At 40.6% G+C, this 16,010-nt stretch overlaps 1 protein-coding gene across 2 annotated transcripts in view; it reads left to right on the forward strand.

Annotated features, from left to right (window-relative positions):
• The first annotated feature begins 1,810 nt into the window (after positions 1–1,810).
• LOC126095188 (dynein regulatory complex subunit 6-like) overlaps positions 1,811–16,010 on the forward strand; it is a 30,199-nt gene continuing 15,999 nt past the window's right edge. The window contains exon 1 of one of the 2 annotated variants that reach the window (XM_049909921.1): positions 1,811–1,832. The gene's annotated coding sequence lies outside the window, so the exon portion shown is untranslated. Of the gene's footprint in view, positions 1,833–1,922; positions 2,254–16,010 lie in introns of those variants that run through there. The other variant, XM_049909920.1, reaches the window with a different exon arrangement.

A 16,010-nucleotide genomic window follows, 5' to 3' on the forward strand; every position in this document is an offset into this window, starting at 1 on the left:
TCAAAATTTGTAATAACCCTGATGGCACAAGTAGCTGAACCTAAACATTTCAGCAGATCATCAATGTGTTTCTTACAATTTAATTTCTCATCACTCAGAAATTTTGAATATTGTGCCTTAGCAACAGGTTTCTGTACAAAGCGTATATTTATCGATTGTATTATACCATTTACTGTATAAAAGTGTATATACTGTGTTTTCTCAAAATTTAGTAAGAGTCCATTTACAGAGGAGCACTTAATAGTTTTCTGAAAGACATTATCTACAATTTCCTCAGCTAATTCTTGTTTGTTGGGTGTGTTTACTATACTTTTATCATCAGCAAAAAAACTAAATTTACATCTTCATCAATACTGAGTGGCAAATCATTAATATATATTAAAAATAATGACAGCTTTCGGGCGATTATAAGCCCATCTTCAGGTGAACAAGAGCGATGAGGCGCATGGCCACCGCACACTGGACACCAGGCTGCCGGCTGGTGACAGCTGCATGGGAAGGCGAAATACCGTATCTGGACTTTACCCTGCAGCCTGTTGTCCAGTGTGTGGCGGCTAAGCGCCTCATTTGAGGTAATTAAAGAAATGTTGTTCTCATAATTACATTTTCGCTTAATTGTTTTCATTTAAAGTAATCATTTCGAGATTATATAAAAAATAAGCTCTTTGTTGATGTAAGCAATTACTGAAACGCGATTTTATCATGTGTGTATTGAAACAAGAAGACCGTGATTGCTTTGTAGGGCGTAGGTTCTTGTGATAGTAGTTACGAATAATAACAACTGACAGGCCGTACGATTCCATACAAATATATTTTATTGTCCTACAAGGTACAAACTATGTTGTCACAAATGTCGATCAGAGCGAATTAACTACACGTCCAGAGAGGTTAATTGAGCTCCACAGGCATAAGGAGACTGCACATGTTCAATATTTATTGACAATATTAGTTTCTCAAACCTTCAGTATAATATCACACTGTCAATAACAGTGACAAAAATTGTCAGTTGATAACGCAATTTTATAAAGTTAGAATGTCGAATACCCAAAAGAAAGCGTGTACAGCAGTTATATTAGCTATCGCTTGCAACCAACATAAAACAGCGAGAATGAGGAAATGGATTCGAGATTGCCTGAAAAAACCGGCGACTGGTCACATGTACTGACCGAAATCAGAATTATGGACCCAAAAGATCATAAATTATTTTACGATGAGTTCTGCATCGTACGACAAGTAATATAGAAGCAAAATACGTCAATGAGAGAGGCAATCGCATTCGACAAGAAATTGCGCATTGGACAGGTTACTCTAATGCTCTAGTTCTGTAATATAAGAAAGTACAATTAGTAAAATTCTATGGAAACCTGTGAAGTAGTTATATGTGCCTGGAACAGACCATTGGTGACAATTAACGTTAAACTTTTTTATGCTTTGTGATAATTTGGTGAAAGAGACATTATTTCGCAGACCTGTTACTAGTCACTGCAGATATATGACGTATTTTACGAAATGGGAGCGTTTCTCAAATCTGCTATGTACCACAACGATCTATACTATATTTTCAAATAAATGAAGCAAGCAGTGTAATACAGAATCCTTCGTTAACAGTACTAAAGTGACACATGCAATGTTTTCATTGCATACGTCTATTAAAATTCTTTTGTATTAAAAAACTCCTTAAAATTGAATTTGAGGTTTGATACACACAACGGTGAATTGAAAAATAATAATAATAATAAACAGTGCTCACTACGCCGCGTGGCTGGTTTCTGAAGCTCTTTCAACATATGAATAGAATTGTCAAATCGTCAAGATTTGACCTCACAGGTTAAGTATGTATTCACAATAATTAGAATATTTTGAGGTCCATCAATGCTGTTTATAATTATTTATACTATTGACAATACAGCAATAAGCGACCTCAGATGGTCAATATATTGACAGTTTGACAATACTATTGAATGTGAGGCCCCATATATATCAGTGTACTGTCTGTAATTATCGTTATCAATATCTTTCGCGGCGCATGAGATATTACTTGCTGGATGTCAGCTGTATTTTATTGATCCAAGAAGTCACAATATGGTACCATTTGTACATATGATGTTGGGCAGTTGGATGTTGTGCGCTAATTTGGGGGCGTGTATGTAACTTGTCAGTTCATAAGCACGTTTAATAAAGGATATATTGATATTGGACGATTTTATGCTACACTGAAAGTAGTGTTGATTTTCCAGTGGATATCTCACGCAGGTACGGGCCTTAAAAGTTTCGTACTTATCTTTTAAAAACCATAGTGAATAACGATATGAACATTTATTTGTGTTTATAAGCAGGCATATTTTTGTATGACATAGAGTTTTGTGCGTCTTTTCCTGTTTATAGTGTGCCGGGATCGCTTTGGGCAGACGAGAATACCTGCGCCGCGCCTTGAAATGTTTTGTCAAAAAGTATTTTTTGAAGTGCCTGTACATGTTAGAAATGTAGCTCTCTTGCACAGATATGCTTATTTATAAACACTGGTGCTTGTAACATGTTGTGTATTCAGTTTTTCGTATTGCAGCACAAAGTAGACTAGTTTGTAAATCTAATGCAGTGAAAATATTGCTGAAATAGCTTTCGGTACACGCTCATACAGCCATCTCAACACAGAAAATACGATTTACATTTTGTTTTGACAACGCAGAGTGTCATCTCGCTACTTGAATTGTTATCTCACTTGCAATGTAGTGTTCTTGTTCATTGAGGTTATGTCTTCAATATCATTGTGAACTCCCGTCATTTCCAGTCGTAGCACATAGCACACTGTGGTGTAGCTTACATTCCTAAAATCTCGGTGCCCTATTTATTGTGTTAATTAGTAAAATGTTTCATGTGCAGTATAAGTTAATGGATTTAGCATGCAGTTTATTGTTTAAACGGGTGCAGACGTGTTGCTTCTTGGTTCCAGTTTCAGAGTTACCTTCAATGCGTGGCTTTTTTGTTAATCTGATGGACATTATTTGATTTAACCCATTTTAATGTAAAAATTGAATTTAAATTAATCTTAGTCAGCACTGAAACATATTAGTTTGTAACAAATATTTTGTCTCTTCTGCTCCAGAATTGAGCCTTCTACAATTTGCAAATCTATTGTCTCCACTCTGTGCAAACAGTCATTCTACCAACGTATTTATCTTGCTGTGATAGATGTCAGTTTCCTTAGCTACAGGTTTTCACCATTGTTTACTTCTGAATATTTACAGTTTTCGCCTAACATTGAGAATCTGTGATTCTGTTGGCTCATTGTGCTATGCGTCTTTTTAAAACTGTTTTCTACGTGAAGTTCAAGAATGGACTTACTCGCAGCAGGTTTCTGAGCAATAAATACTTTGTGTATATGTGTGGCATTGCCCCAGAAAATTATTCCATATGATTTATTTATTTATTTATCTCTTGTTCCGGTGACCTATGTTGTGACACTGTCACAGGATATGGAACGTGTCAATGACATCAGTCAATGAAAGTACACAGATTAACTTAATTATCTAAAGCTTTTGTGACAAAAGTAAGAAATTACACTTACGGGGAATGTTGCTAAATTCAATTGATTGGGAAGATCTAGTATTTTATGTGATTTCCAATGAGGATGGTGAGAGCTTCAGTTATGGAAAAACTCAGGACTGGACTGAGGATTTCAAAGCCCGTAGAACCAAATACATAAGCTGTGAAAGTAATCTCTACTAGGTCTATCTTAAAGGAAATAATTGAAGGATTAATTGGTAACAACTCCCCTAAAAGTTGAGGCACTAAATTGTTGATAGGCACATAAACAAGACTGGCTTGTTCATGTCTGTTTTCTACTTAGTACCTAAGATATTCATTGAGATGTTTTCTTTATTTCTTATGATATTTATGTTGTGATAAGATCATTCCATTACTGCACCTGAAGGAAATGTGATTGGGCAGTAACTGATATTTCTCTGAGACCTCACAGGCAACAATTGTTGTATTTAGAGATGTGACAGTTATGGGTAATAGTTGTGAACTGCAGAATGACTTACAGATTTGATTTGTCAGTGGTAGGTGTAAAAAAAATTGTCACTGGTTTTCAATGAAAGCAAATACACACTAAGATAAAAAAAAAATGACACACCATGGAGCAGTTACACACAGATTTGTTACAAACTGATATTCGTAGAGGCATTGATGGAAAATGCGAAATTATACACTTTCAGCATGCAGCTGGCAAGGATAGTAAAGAGGAGACATGCCAATTCCATAGCATACAGTCTTTACGATTTTCATTCTGTGTTCTATGCAGAGTAACTAGGCCTCGCAGAGAGCCACCTGAACAATATATGCAGATGTCAACATTTGAGAGAGAACGTGTAGTAGGGGACAAAGAAACACTTTACTGGTATTTGATTAGGAGTGATGCTACTGTTCAATGATGTTGGCAGGAATGCATGAACCATGGCTGAAAACAGACTAAAAAAATGGTTCGAATGGCTCTGAGCACTATGGGACTTAACTTCTGAGGTCATCAGTCCCCTAGAACTACTTAAACCTAACTAACCTAAGGACATCACACACATCCATGCCCGAGGCAAGATTCGAACCTGCGACTGTAGCGGTCGCCCAGTCCCAGACTGTAGCGCCTAGAAGCGCTTGGCCATGCCAGCCGGCAAAACAGACTCAAGGAGGATATGGTTGACCCAGAGAGATGACAGAAAGTGACATCTGAACAATTGTGAGAGAGGTACTCTGAGTCCCGAAATCATCATCATCAATCTGATGGGCAGCTTGTGCTTCAATGATCATGAGGGCCATTTGTAGGTGGCTCACAGAAAGGGAGCAGAGCTCGCTACTATTGACCTCTGTACACCAACAAGCCAACAGTGGTGTCGGGGACATCTGAGTAGGACTCTCATGGACTGGAGTGGAATTGTCTTTAGTGATGAGTCCTATTTCAAATTGAGACCTGATGACCAGCGAAGATGTGCCTTCAGACAAGTGGTGGAATACTAACCTGACTGTTGCCCACCACAAGGTCTGACAACCAGGAGTGAGGGTCTGATGTTCCATTTCATTTCATAGCACGACCACTTTGGTTGTCATTGCACGCTTACAGTATAGCAGTACATCAAAGATATTCTGTGCCCTGTTTTGTTGGCCTTCATGGCAAGCCATCCTGACCTTACATTTCAGCAAGGTAATGCCCACCCACACACGGTGAGAGTTTCTACTGCTTGTCTTTGTGCATGCTAGACTCTGCCATGGCCAGCAAGGATGCCAGATCTGTCCCCAGTTGAGAATATTTGGAACATTTAGGGCATGGCTCTCCAACCAGCTCAGGATTGTGAAGATCTAACACTTAAGTTAGAATTTGGCACCACATTCCTCAGGAGGACGTCCAACAACTGTATCAATGCAAACCAAGACAGGTAACTGCTTGCATAAGGTCCAAACATGGACCAATGTGTTGTTGACGTGCACAATTTGTGAAGTTATTTCTCTTGATTAAATCATCCAATCTTTCTGAAATTTTAATCATTTGTTTGCTTGTACATGTCCGTCACATCCATCAGTTTCCTCTCCATTGGGATAATTCCTTCATCGTCCTTTTTTTTCCTTGGAGTGTATAATGTAATTTATGATGGCTGACAACTTTTCTTTCTTATTTTTGCTATAAGTCATTATAAATGGTCTTGATGAACAGATATTAGATATTACTGTCCACAGAAACTTGGTAGAATCACCAAGTATCTCTAGTTGTGTGGAAAGCTAAGATCCATTGTACAGATGTTTAGAAAATGTAAATCATTTTTTGAAGGATTGTTTACAAAAATCTTGAGTATTGTCACTTGGGGACGGAAGTGTTAATGGAAAGAATAGAGAGTGTTCAAGGAAGAGTGTCATAGTCAGCAATTCATTTGTTTTTTAAAAAATAAGAACGTCATAAATTCGTTTCACATCACACTCTTCCATGTATGGTAATATTATTTTTGGATGGCTCTTACTGTTGTAGCCACTGGTTTACAACCACGGTTATTAGCCCTAAAGGTTTTTCTCAGCTGCCCCTAAGCTCAGAAACACTGACCAAAGGCCACTCAAACTGGCGATAGCCTCCTTTGGATTTTGATTTCTGTGTTGGTCTGTGCATTTCCCATCTACCCTGCATAACTGCAGGGCCTTCCCCTACCCGCCAACTAAGGATGCATCCGGTTGGGTTCAGAAACTGACTGGGCTTATTACTTTATTACATTAGAGTTTTCACCAAAGATCGTAATTCGTGACAATCTTCAGGTCAGGTTAATGCAGTCTCGTTTTCTCACTAGCTATAAGGTTCTGTATCAGTTTTTATATGTGATGATTAAATAGATGAAGTACCTGTTGACAGAACTTAAAATGCCGAGTCTTTTGTTCCTGGAATAGATGGTATAGTGTCCACATATTGCAACATTTGTGGTAAGAGCCTGTCATGTAAGAACATATGAACTGCTGCCAACCTGTTCTGAAGATTATGTAGGCAGATGCAGCAGACATCCCATGAACAAGCAATGCATTTTATCAGTAGAGAAATTTATTGATTTTCTTCGCATGTCTGATTTTTGTGAAATAATGTAAGCCCTTCGCCAGTGGAGGAGAATTGCCAAATACAGTTATCTAAGGTCCAATTCCTACTCACTTTTATTAAAATATTTCAGGTTTTTATGCAGTGCTCAGTGGGGAAACCCATCATTTCATGTTCATAGCTTCAGTGAAGGCACAGCTCACACCCTTGCTTGCTACTGACTGAAGTAAAATTTCGTTTTTGCATTTTTGCTGTATGTTGTTGTTGTTGTTGTTGTTGTTGTTGTTGTGGTGGTCTTCAGTCCTGAGACTGGTTTGTTGCAGCTCTCCATGCTACCCTATCCTGTGCAAGCTTCTTCATCTCCTAGTACTTACTGCAGCCTACATCCTTCTGAATCTGCTTAGTGTTTTCATCTCTTGGTCTCCCTCTACGATTTTTACCCTCCACGCTGCCTTCCAATGCTAAATTTGTGATCCCTTGATGCCTCAGAACATGTCCTACAAACCAATCCCTTCTTCTAGTCAAGTTGTGCCACGAGCTCCTCTTCACCCCAATTCTATCCAATACCTCTTCATTAGTTATGTGATCTACCCATCTAATCTTCAGCATTCTTCTGTAGCACCACATTTCGAAAGCTTCAGTTCTCTTCTTGTCCAAAATATTTATCTTCTGTGTTTCACTTCCATACATGGCTACACTCCATACAAATACTTTCAGAAACGACTTTCTGACACTTAAATCTATACTCAATGTCAACAAATTTCTGTTCTTCAGAAACACTTTCCTTGCCATTGCCAGTCTACATTTTATATCTTCTCTTCTTCGACCATCATCAGTTATTTTGCTCCCCAAATAGCAAAACTCCTTTACTACTTTAAGTGTCTCATTTCCTAATCTAATTCCCTCAGCCCCATCGCTCGACTTAATTCGACTACATTCCATTATCCTTGTTTTGCTTTTGTTGATGTTCATCTTATATCCTCCTTTCAAGACACTGTCCATTCCGTTCAACTGCTCTTCCAAGTCCTTTGCTGTCTCTGACAGAATTACAATGTCATCGGCGAACCTCAAAGTTTTTATTTCTTCTCCATGGATTTTAATACCTACTCAGAATTTTTCTTTTGTTTCCTTTACTGCTTGCTCTATACACAGATTGAATAACATCAGGGAGAGGCTACAACTGTGTCTCACTCCCTTCCCAACCACTGCTTCCCTTTCATGCCCCTCGACTCTTATAACTGCCATCTGGTTTTTGCAGAAATTGTAAATAGCCTTTCGCTCCCTGTATTTTACCCCTGCCACCTTTAGAATTTGAAAGAGAGTATTCCAGTCAACATTGTCAAAAGCTTTCTCTAAGTCTACAAATGCTTGAAACGTAGGTTTGCCTTTTCTTAATCGTTCTTCTAAGAAAAGTCATAAGCTCAGTATTACCTCACGTGTTCCAATATTTTTACAAAATCCAAACTGATCTTCCCCGACGTCGGCTTCTACCAGTTTTTCCATTCGTCTGTAAAGAATTTGTGTTAGTATTTTGCAGCCATGGCTTATTAAACTGATAGTTTGGTAATTTTCACATCTGTCAACACCTGCTTTCTTTGGGATTGGAATTATTATATTCTTCTTGAAGTCTGAGGGTATTTCGCGTGTCTCATACATCTTGCTCACCAGATGGTAGAGTTTTGTCAGGACTGGCTCTCCGAAGGCCGTCAGTAGTTCTAATGGAATGTTGTCTACTCCTGGTGCCTTGTTTAGACCCAAGTCTTTCAGTGTTCTGTCAAATCCTTCAAGCAGTATCGTATCTCCCATTTCATCTCCATCTACCTCCTTTTCCATTTCCATAATATTGTCCTCAAGAACATCGCCTTTGTATAGTCCCTCTATATACTCCTTCCACCTTTCTGCTTTCCCTTCTTTGCTTAGAACTGGGTTTCCATCTGAGCTCTTGATGTTCATACAAGTGGTCTCTTATCTCCAAAGGTCTCTTTAATTTTCCTGTAGGCAGTATCTATCTTACCCCTAGTGAAATAAGCCTCTACATCCATACATTTGTCCTCTAGCCATCCCTGCTTAGCCATTTTGCACTTTCTGTCGATCTCATTTTTGAGTCATTTGTATTCCTTTTTGCCTGCTTCATTTACTGCTTTTTTATATTTTCTCCTTTCATGAATTAAATTCAATATTTCTTCTGTTACTCAAGGATTTCTGCTAGCCCTCGTCTTTTTACCTACTTGATCCTCTGCTGCCTTCACTATTTCATCCCTCAAAAGCTACCCATTCTTCTTCTACTGTATTTCTTTCCCACATTCCTGTCAATTGTTCCCTTATGCTCTCCCTCAAACTCTGTACAGCCTCTGGTTCTTTCAGTTTATCCAGGTCCCATCTCCTTAAATTCTCACCTTTTTCCTGTTTCTGCAGTTTTAATCTACAGTTCATAATCAATAGATTGTGGTCAGTCTACATCTGCCCCTGGAAATGTCTTACAATTTGAAACCTGGTTCCTAAATCCCTGTCTTACCATTATATAATCTATCTGATACCTTCTAGTATCTCTTCTTCCATGTATACAGCCTTCTTTTATGATTCTTGAACCAAGTGTTAGCTATGATTAAGTTATGCTCTGTGCAAAATTCTACCAGGCGGCTTCCTCTTTCATTTCTTCCCCCCAATCCATATTCACCTACTATGCTTCCTTCTCTCCCATTTCCTGCTCTCAAATTCCAGTCGCCCATGACTATTAAATTTTCATCTCCCTTCACTACCTGAAGAATTTCTTTTATCTCATCATACATTTCATCAATTTCTTCATCATCTGCAGAGCTAGTTGGCATATAAACTTGTACTACTATAGTAGGCGTGGGCTTCGTATGTATCTTGGCCACAATAATGCATTCACTATGCTGTTTGTAGTAACGTACCCACACTTCGATTTTTTATTCATTATTAAACCTACCCGTGCATTACCCCTATTTGATTTTGTATTTATATCCCTGTATTCTTGTGACCAAAAGTCTTGTTCCTCCTGCCACTGAACTTCACTAATTCCCACTATATATAACTTTAACCTATCCATTTCCATTTTTAAATTTTCTAACCTACCTGCCCGATTAAGGGATCTGACATTCCACGCTCTGATCCATAGAATACCAGTTTTCTTTCTCCTGATAACGACGTCCTCTTGAGTAGCCCCTGCCCAGAGATCCGAATGGGGGACTATTTTACCTGCGGAATATAGAGATATGAAGTAATATGTTTTCTTTTCAAAACTTGAGTGCAACTGGCCATTGTTCGAGGATGTGGAACTGAATGGTGTCTGTATTCCAATGCTGAAAAAATAAAAATGTACTAGTGCGCCATGGGGTGATAGCAGTAGTGGACAACAACAACCGACAACAGAAAATGTCTGGGGCAGTATTTTAGCACTCACTCCCAAGAAACACTAAACCCTGCCCCGTTCTCCTTGCAGTATCACTCAGGCCCTGAATTCCTCAACACATTGCCTCTCCAATGCTACGACTTTATTAAGTCGAACCTTGAAATATGTTACTGTCTCGTTGGTATCCTCCTCGCATCATCCACTATCCAACTGTGACCATCTGTTGGCCTCCTGATTTCTCTAATGTCCTAGTCAAATTTTATGGCATTCCAAAGCCATTATTCCTATCCAAAGTCCCACTGTAAATTTGCTCCATGCAGCCACTCACTACCATCTACTCCAGCCTCACTGCTGGTAAATCCGGTAATATCAAAGGTAGAACAACTTGGCAAACTGTGCATGTTGTTTGTCAGCTAGCCCATAGCCCCTGCACAGTATTTTTATACAAACAAGCACCACTAAACTGACTGAGCACATGAATGGGCATAGAGGAACTGTACGCCTTGCGGACACCTTGCACCAAGTTGCTGGAAGTGCCTTCCAGCATAACACAAAGGACTTGGGTGCCTTCTACACCACATGGTGCGATTGTTCCACCCAATAGTAGTGTCCCTGAAATCCAGAGAGGGGAACTTGCCCTCCAATGCATTCTTGCATCCCAACCCCCTTCTTGGACTTAACTTATGTTAATATATTACCCCTGCCCTTTTTTCATCTTTTGGTTACTAAATTTTTATTTATTTTGTCTCATTTCTTTTATTGCTTTCACTTATCTTCCTTCTACTCCCTCCTCTCGTTCTCATTAGTCTTATTACTATAGCTTTTTCTTCTAGTCTGTAATTGCACTATTCATTTGTCTTCCTCAAATCCATCTTTGCATGCTACTTTCACTAATTGAAGCTGGCACAGTGTGTACCAATGTACTGTCTTTGTTCACCTCCTCTCTCTTACACCTCCAACTTCAGCTTACTCTCCTCATCCATGCAACAGATGGGTCTGTCTCTTCTTGAGGTCTCGGTGATCTACTCATACTTTTTAACCTTACCTAAACAATTCCTCTCTCCTCCCTTGTGAAGGAACGAATAGTTTTGAAAGCTGTTGTGGGAATTTTTATGATGTGTGGTGTCCACTCTAGAACTTATTGTAGATGACTCTTCAAACAGTTAGGCGTAATGACAACATTCACACAATAAATTTAGCCCCTTATGAAGTTTGTTGTCTACAATCAATAACATTTCAAAAATAGTGGTAACATTCGTAAATGTAATACGGGAAGAAGAAATAACATACAGTATCCATAACCAGCTTTAGTGTGATGCTGAAAGAAATGAGATATACAGCTGGCGTCAGTTAGCTATATATAGCCTAATATTTGCTCTTGGTAAAGTTGCAGCTTCATGGGTGTCATTATATGCTGAGAGAAGACGGCGATTAAAATTCTCTACATTACTATCACTTTTAAACAGTAACTGGCATCCAGGTTTTCCTTTCTGTGTAACTGGTCTATGCTGATTGAAAAATTTACCAATAAGTCAATGGTTTAACAACATACTTAGCAGTCATTCACCTCCCTGCATTTATTAGACCAATGTATGTATACTTGTAGGTGTGTTGATATGTTATACAAATACTAACAAAGAGATAGAGGGGCTGGCCAGTACTTACCTCAGCTCAGTACAGCCGATAGATACACACAAAACAAAACCGAAAATTTATGTTCCTAGCTTTCGGAACAAATGTTCCTTCATCAGGGAGGAGAGAGGGGAAAGAAAGGGAAGAAGGGAAAGGAGATTCAGTTACTCACAACCCAGGTTATGAAGCAACAGGGAAAGGAAAATAGGGAGGGTAGCAAGGATGGAGGCATGGTTGTCAGAGGGAAGCCAAAGATATTCTACTGTAAGTACTGTGCCAGCTTCAAACCAAAGAGGATGCATACAGAAGTAAAGAGGTATATAGTATAAAGATAAACACAACTATGCAGGATGAAAAGATGCGTGAATGGCTAAGAGGAAAGGGAAAGAGGAGAAGACTGAAGAGTAAATGGGAGTGAAGTTGTTTAACGTAGGTTCAGTCCAGGGGGATGGCGGGATGAAAGGATGTGTTGGAGTGCAAGTTCCCATCTCCGCAGTTCAGAGGGACTGGTGTTGGGTGGGAGAAGCCAAATGGCACATACGGTGTAGCAGGTTCCTAGGTCCCTAGAATTATGCTGCAGGGCATGCTCCGCTACTGGGTATTGGGCATCTCCTAGGCGGACAGTTCGTCTGTGTCCGTTCATGCGCTCAGCCAGTTTAGTTGTTGTCGTGCCGATGTAAAAGGCTGTGCAGTGCAGGCATGTCAGTTGGTAAATGACATGTGTAGTTTCACATGTGGCCCTGCCTTGAATTGTGTACGTTTTACCAGTAGCGGGGCTGGAGTAAGTGGTTGTGGGGGGATTTTCCATTAATCATGTTGATATGTTATATATTTTATACCCTTCCTGAAAGGTTATTAGGGTTCCAGATATCAAAATTCTTGCAATACTGACTGATGTGACAAGCATTTGTGTTCTGTACAAGTTTTTGCGATCTAGTCTTGTTTAAAGTATTCATCCCCTATAGTTCCAATGTAAGAGTTTGCTCACTTCTTCCACCCCTTTTTTCAGTCAAGAATTTGTGCTAGACTTGCAACCATAGATTCAGTTTTTAAAATTCAGCTGAGCTGAAATTGAAGTATTGATACACTCCTGGAAATTGAAATAAGAACACCGTGAATTCATTGCTCCAGGAAGGGGAAACTTTATTGACACATTCCTGGGGTGAGATACATCACATGATCACACTGACAGAACCACAGGCACATAGACACAGGCAACAGAGCATGCACAATGTCGGCACTAGTACAGTGTATATCCACCTTTCGCAGCAATGCAGGCTGCTATTCTCCCATGGAGACGATCGTAGAGATGCTGGATGTAGTTCTGTGGAACGGCTTGCCATGCCATTTCCACCTGGCGCCTCAGTTGGACCAGCGTTCGTGCTGGACGTGCAGACCGCGTGAGACGACACTTCGTCCAGTCCCAAACATGCTCAATGGGGGACAGATCCGGAGATCTTGCTGGCCAGGGTAGTTGACCTACACCTTCTAGAGCACGTTGGGTGGCACGGGATACATGCGGACGTGCATTGTCCTGTTGGAACAGCAAGTTCCCTTGCCGGTGTAGGAATGGTAGAACGATGGGTTCGATGACGGTTTGGATGTACCGTGCACTATTCAGTGTCCCCTCGACGATCACCAGTGATGTACGGCCAGTGTAGGAGATCGCTCCCCACACCATGATGCCGGGTGTTGGCCCTGTGTGCCTCGGTCGTATGCAGTCCTGATTGTGGCGCTCACCTGCACGGCGCCAAACACGCATACGACCATCATTGGCACCAAGGCAGAAGCGACTCTCATCGCTGAAGACGACACGTCTCCATTCGTCCCTCCATTCACGCCTGTCGCGACACCACTGGAGGCGGGCTGCACGATGTTGGGGCATGAGCGGAAGACGGCCTAACGGTGTGCGGGACCGTAGCCCAGCTTCATGGAGACGGTTGCGAATGGTCCTCGCCGATACCCCAGGAGCAACAGTGTCCCTAATTTGCTGGGAAGTGGCGGTGCGGTCCCCTACGGCACTGCGTAGGATCCTACGGTCTTGGCGTGCATCCGTGCGTCGCTGCGGTCCGGTCCCAGGTCGACGGGCACGTGCACCTTCCGCCGACCACTGGCGACAACATCGATGTACTGTGGAGACCTCACGCCCCACGTGTTGAGCAATTCGGCGGTACGTCCACCCGGCCTCCCGCATGCCCACTATACGCCCTCGCTCAAAGTCCGTCAACTGCACATACGGTTCACGTCCACGCTGTCGCGGCATGCTACCAGTGTTAAAGACTGCGATGGAGCTCCGTATGCCACGGCAAACTGGCTGACACTGACGGCGGCGGTGCACAAATGCTGCGCAGCTAGCGCCATTCGACGGCCAACACCGCGGTTCCTGGTGTGTCCGCTGTGCCGTGCGTGTGATCATTGCTTGTACATCCCTCTCGCAGTGTCCGGAGCAAGTATGGTGGGTCTGACACACCGGTGTCAATGTGTTCTTTTTTCCATTTCCAGGAGTGTAGTTACTGTTTAGGTTAAGTTGTGCATCTTAACCCAATACATACATATTTTATACTTATTTTTATGCTTCTGTTTTTTTTCATCTATTTATTAAAAGATAATTAAAAATAATCACTCACCACATTCTGGATTGGACAGTCATGTAAACAAGATTTAGAGAGATGGGGGAGAGGGTAAGTGAGGGAGGGGCCTTATTGTTACTCATTGTTTTGCTTGTTTTCTAGCCTGACTTTGTCAGTACTGTATTAATATCATGGAAGTTAGAAATTTCCAAATCTTGCTTAGAATGCAATGACAGTGGTCTGCTGTTTTCAAGCATATAGTGAATTACTGCTATTTCTGAATAGTTGAAGTTCCTTTGACTGAAAGCTGCTACTATGCTACTAGCAGTAGTGTTAGATTAACTCCCCTGAATAAGGTACCTGAGCTGTGCAAAGTATTTACGGTACCCCTTTCCTCTCATTACACACTGGTTCTCTGATAGGTTTAGTTTCTCAGTTCAAGAAAAGTGGTTTCTGGAGATAGCTGTGAAGTGATCACCCTTTTATTATTTTCATAGAAGGGGGTGGAGGAAACAAATCTGTACAAAATAAAACTCAAAACTAATGAACAACTGTATTTATTGACCACTAAACATACTAATTCTATCCTTTTTAGATATGTGTCTACAGTACAATTAACTGATAGATGTAGTTTGTATGGGAACTGTCCATATAATTATAATTTTAGGATACAATGCTAAGGGAAGCCATTTGGTATTTTCAGTTGCAGGGGGAATAGGAGGTATCAGTAAAATGTCCAGAATGAATTTTGATTGTGCAGTTGAGTTTGAGATGATCTGAAACTTCCAGGCAGGTTAAAGCCATGTGACACACCAGGCTTGAACCTGGGTGCTTTGCCTTTCATGGGCAAGTACTCTATTAACTAAGCTCTCCAGGCACAAATGCGTGTCTCCTCAGTATTCTTTCTTTGGGAGTGCTAGTCTCCCATCAAATGCAGGAGAACTTCTGTGAAATTTGAAGTTAGGAGATGGGTACTAGCTGAAGCAAAGTTGTGAGATTGGATTGCAAGTCATGCTTGGATAGCCCAGATAGTAGAGAACTTGTGCATGAAAGGCAAAGATCCCAGGTTCGATAGCCGGTCTGGCAACATTTATAATCTGCCAGGAAGTTTCAAAACAGTAAAATAGTTTTTAGGTTCCATAACAAATGGCTGTGGATATACTTGCCATTAATTAATATCCATTATTTGTTGTGACTTTCTTCAAACTGATATTGGATTAAAATGTCTGTCTGTGTGGCATGGCAGGATGCTAGTTTGGTTTATGAAGATAAGAGGCAGAGGTGGGCGGATGGGCAGCAGAGCTGCCCTGCATTGTGCTATGTAACACATTTGAAGGTAGCTAAGGAAAAACTAGACAAAAAGACAAGGCCCAACAGAAATCCTTGGGTAACAGGCCATATAAAAATGTGACAGATGAAAGAAAAAAAAATAGCAAATGAAACAGACAAACTGGAAAATTGGCACTTACAAAACACTTAGTGAGGAAGGTTGTGGCAGAATGTAAATAATTTAGAAGCTGAAGGTTAGAAACATTGAGTCATCAACAGATGCATAAAAAAGAATGAAAACTTTTCTTGTTTTTAGATGAATCCTTTATACACACACACACACACACACACACACACACACACACACACACACACACACACACACACACACACCTGTTACAGTTACATAATGCCAGCTGAACACCCAAACCTGGGACTGCAGTTTGGCAAGTAGACTGAGGTGAGGGGTTGTGTCTAGAGATCTAAAACTGAATCAGTACAACTCTAAATGTTGAGGGTCAGATACACTACAAATGAAGGTGCTACTGTTAGGTCAATGCTAAATCACATTCCTTTTTCCGCCACTTCAGTTCTGGGTGTGTGAAGAGCC

Source organism: Schistocerca cancellata, chromosome 8 (assembly GCF_023864275.1).
Source record: "Schistocerca cancellata isolate TAMUIC-IGC-003103 chromosome 8, iqSchCanc2.1, whole genome shotgun sequence".
NCBI classification, from domain to species: Eukaryota; Metazoa; Arthropoda; class Insecta; order Orthoptera; family Acrididae; genus Schistocerca; species Schistocerca cancellata.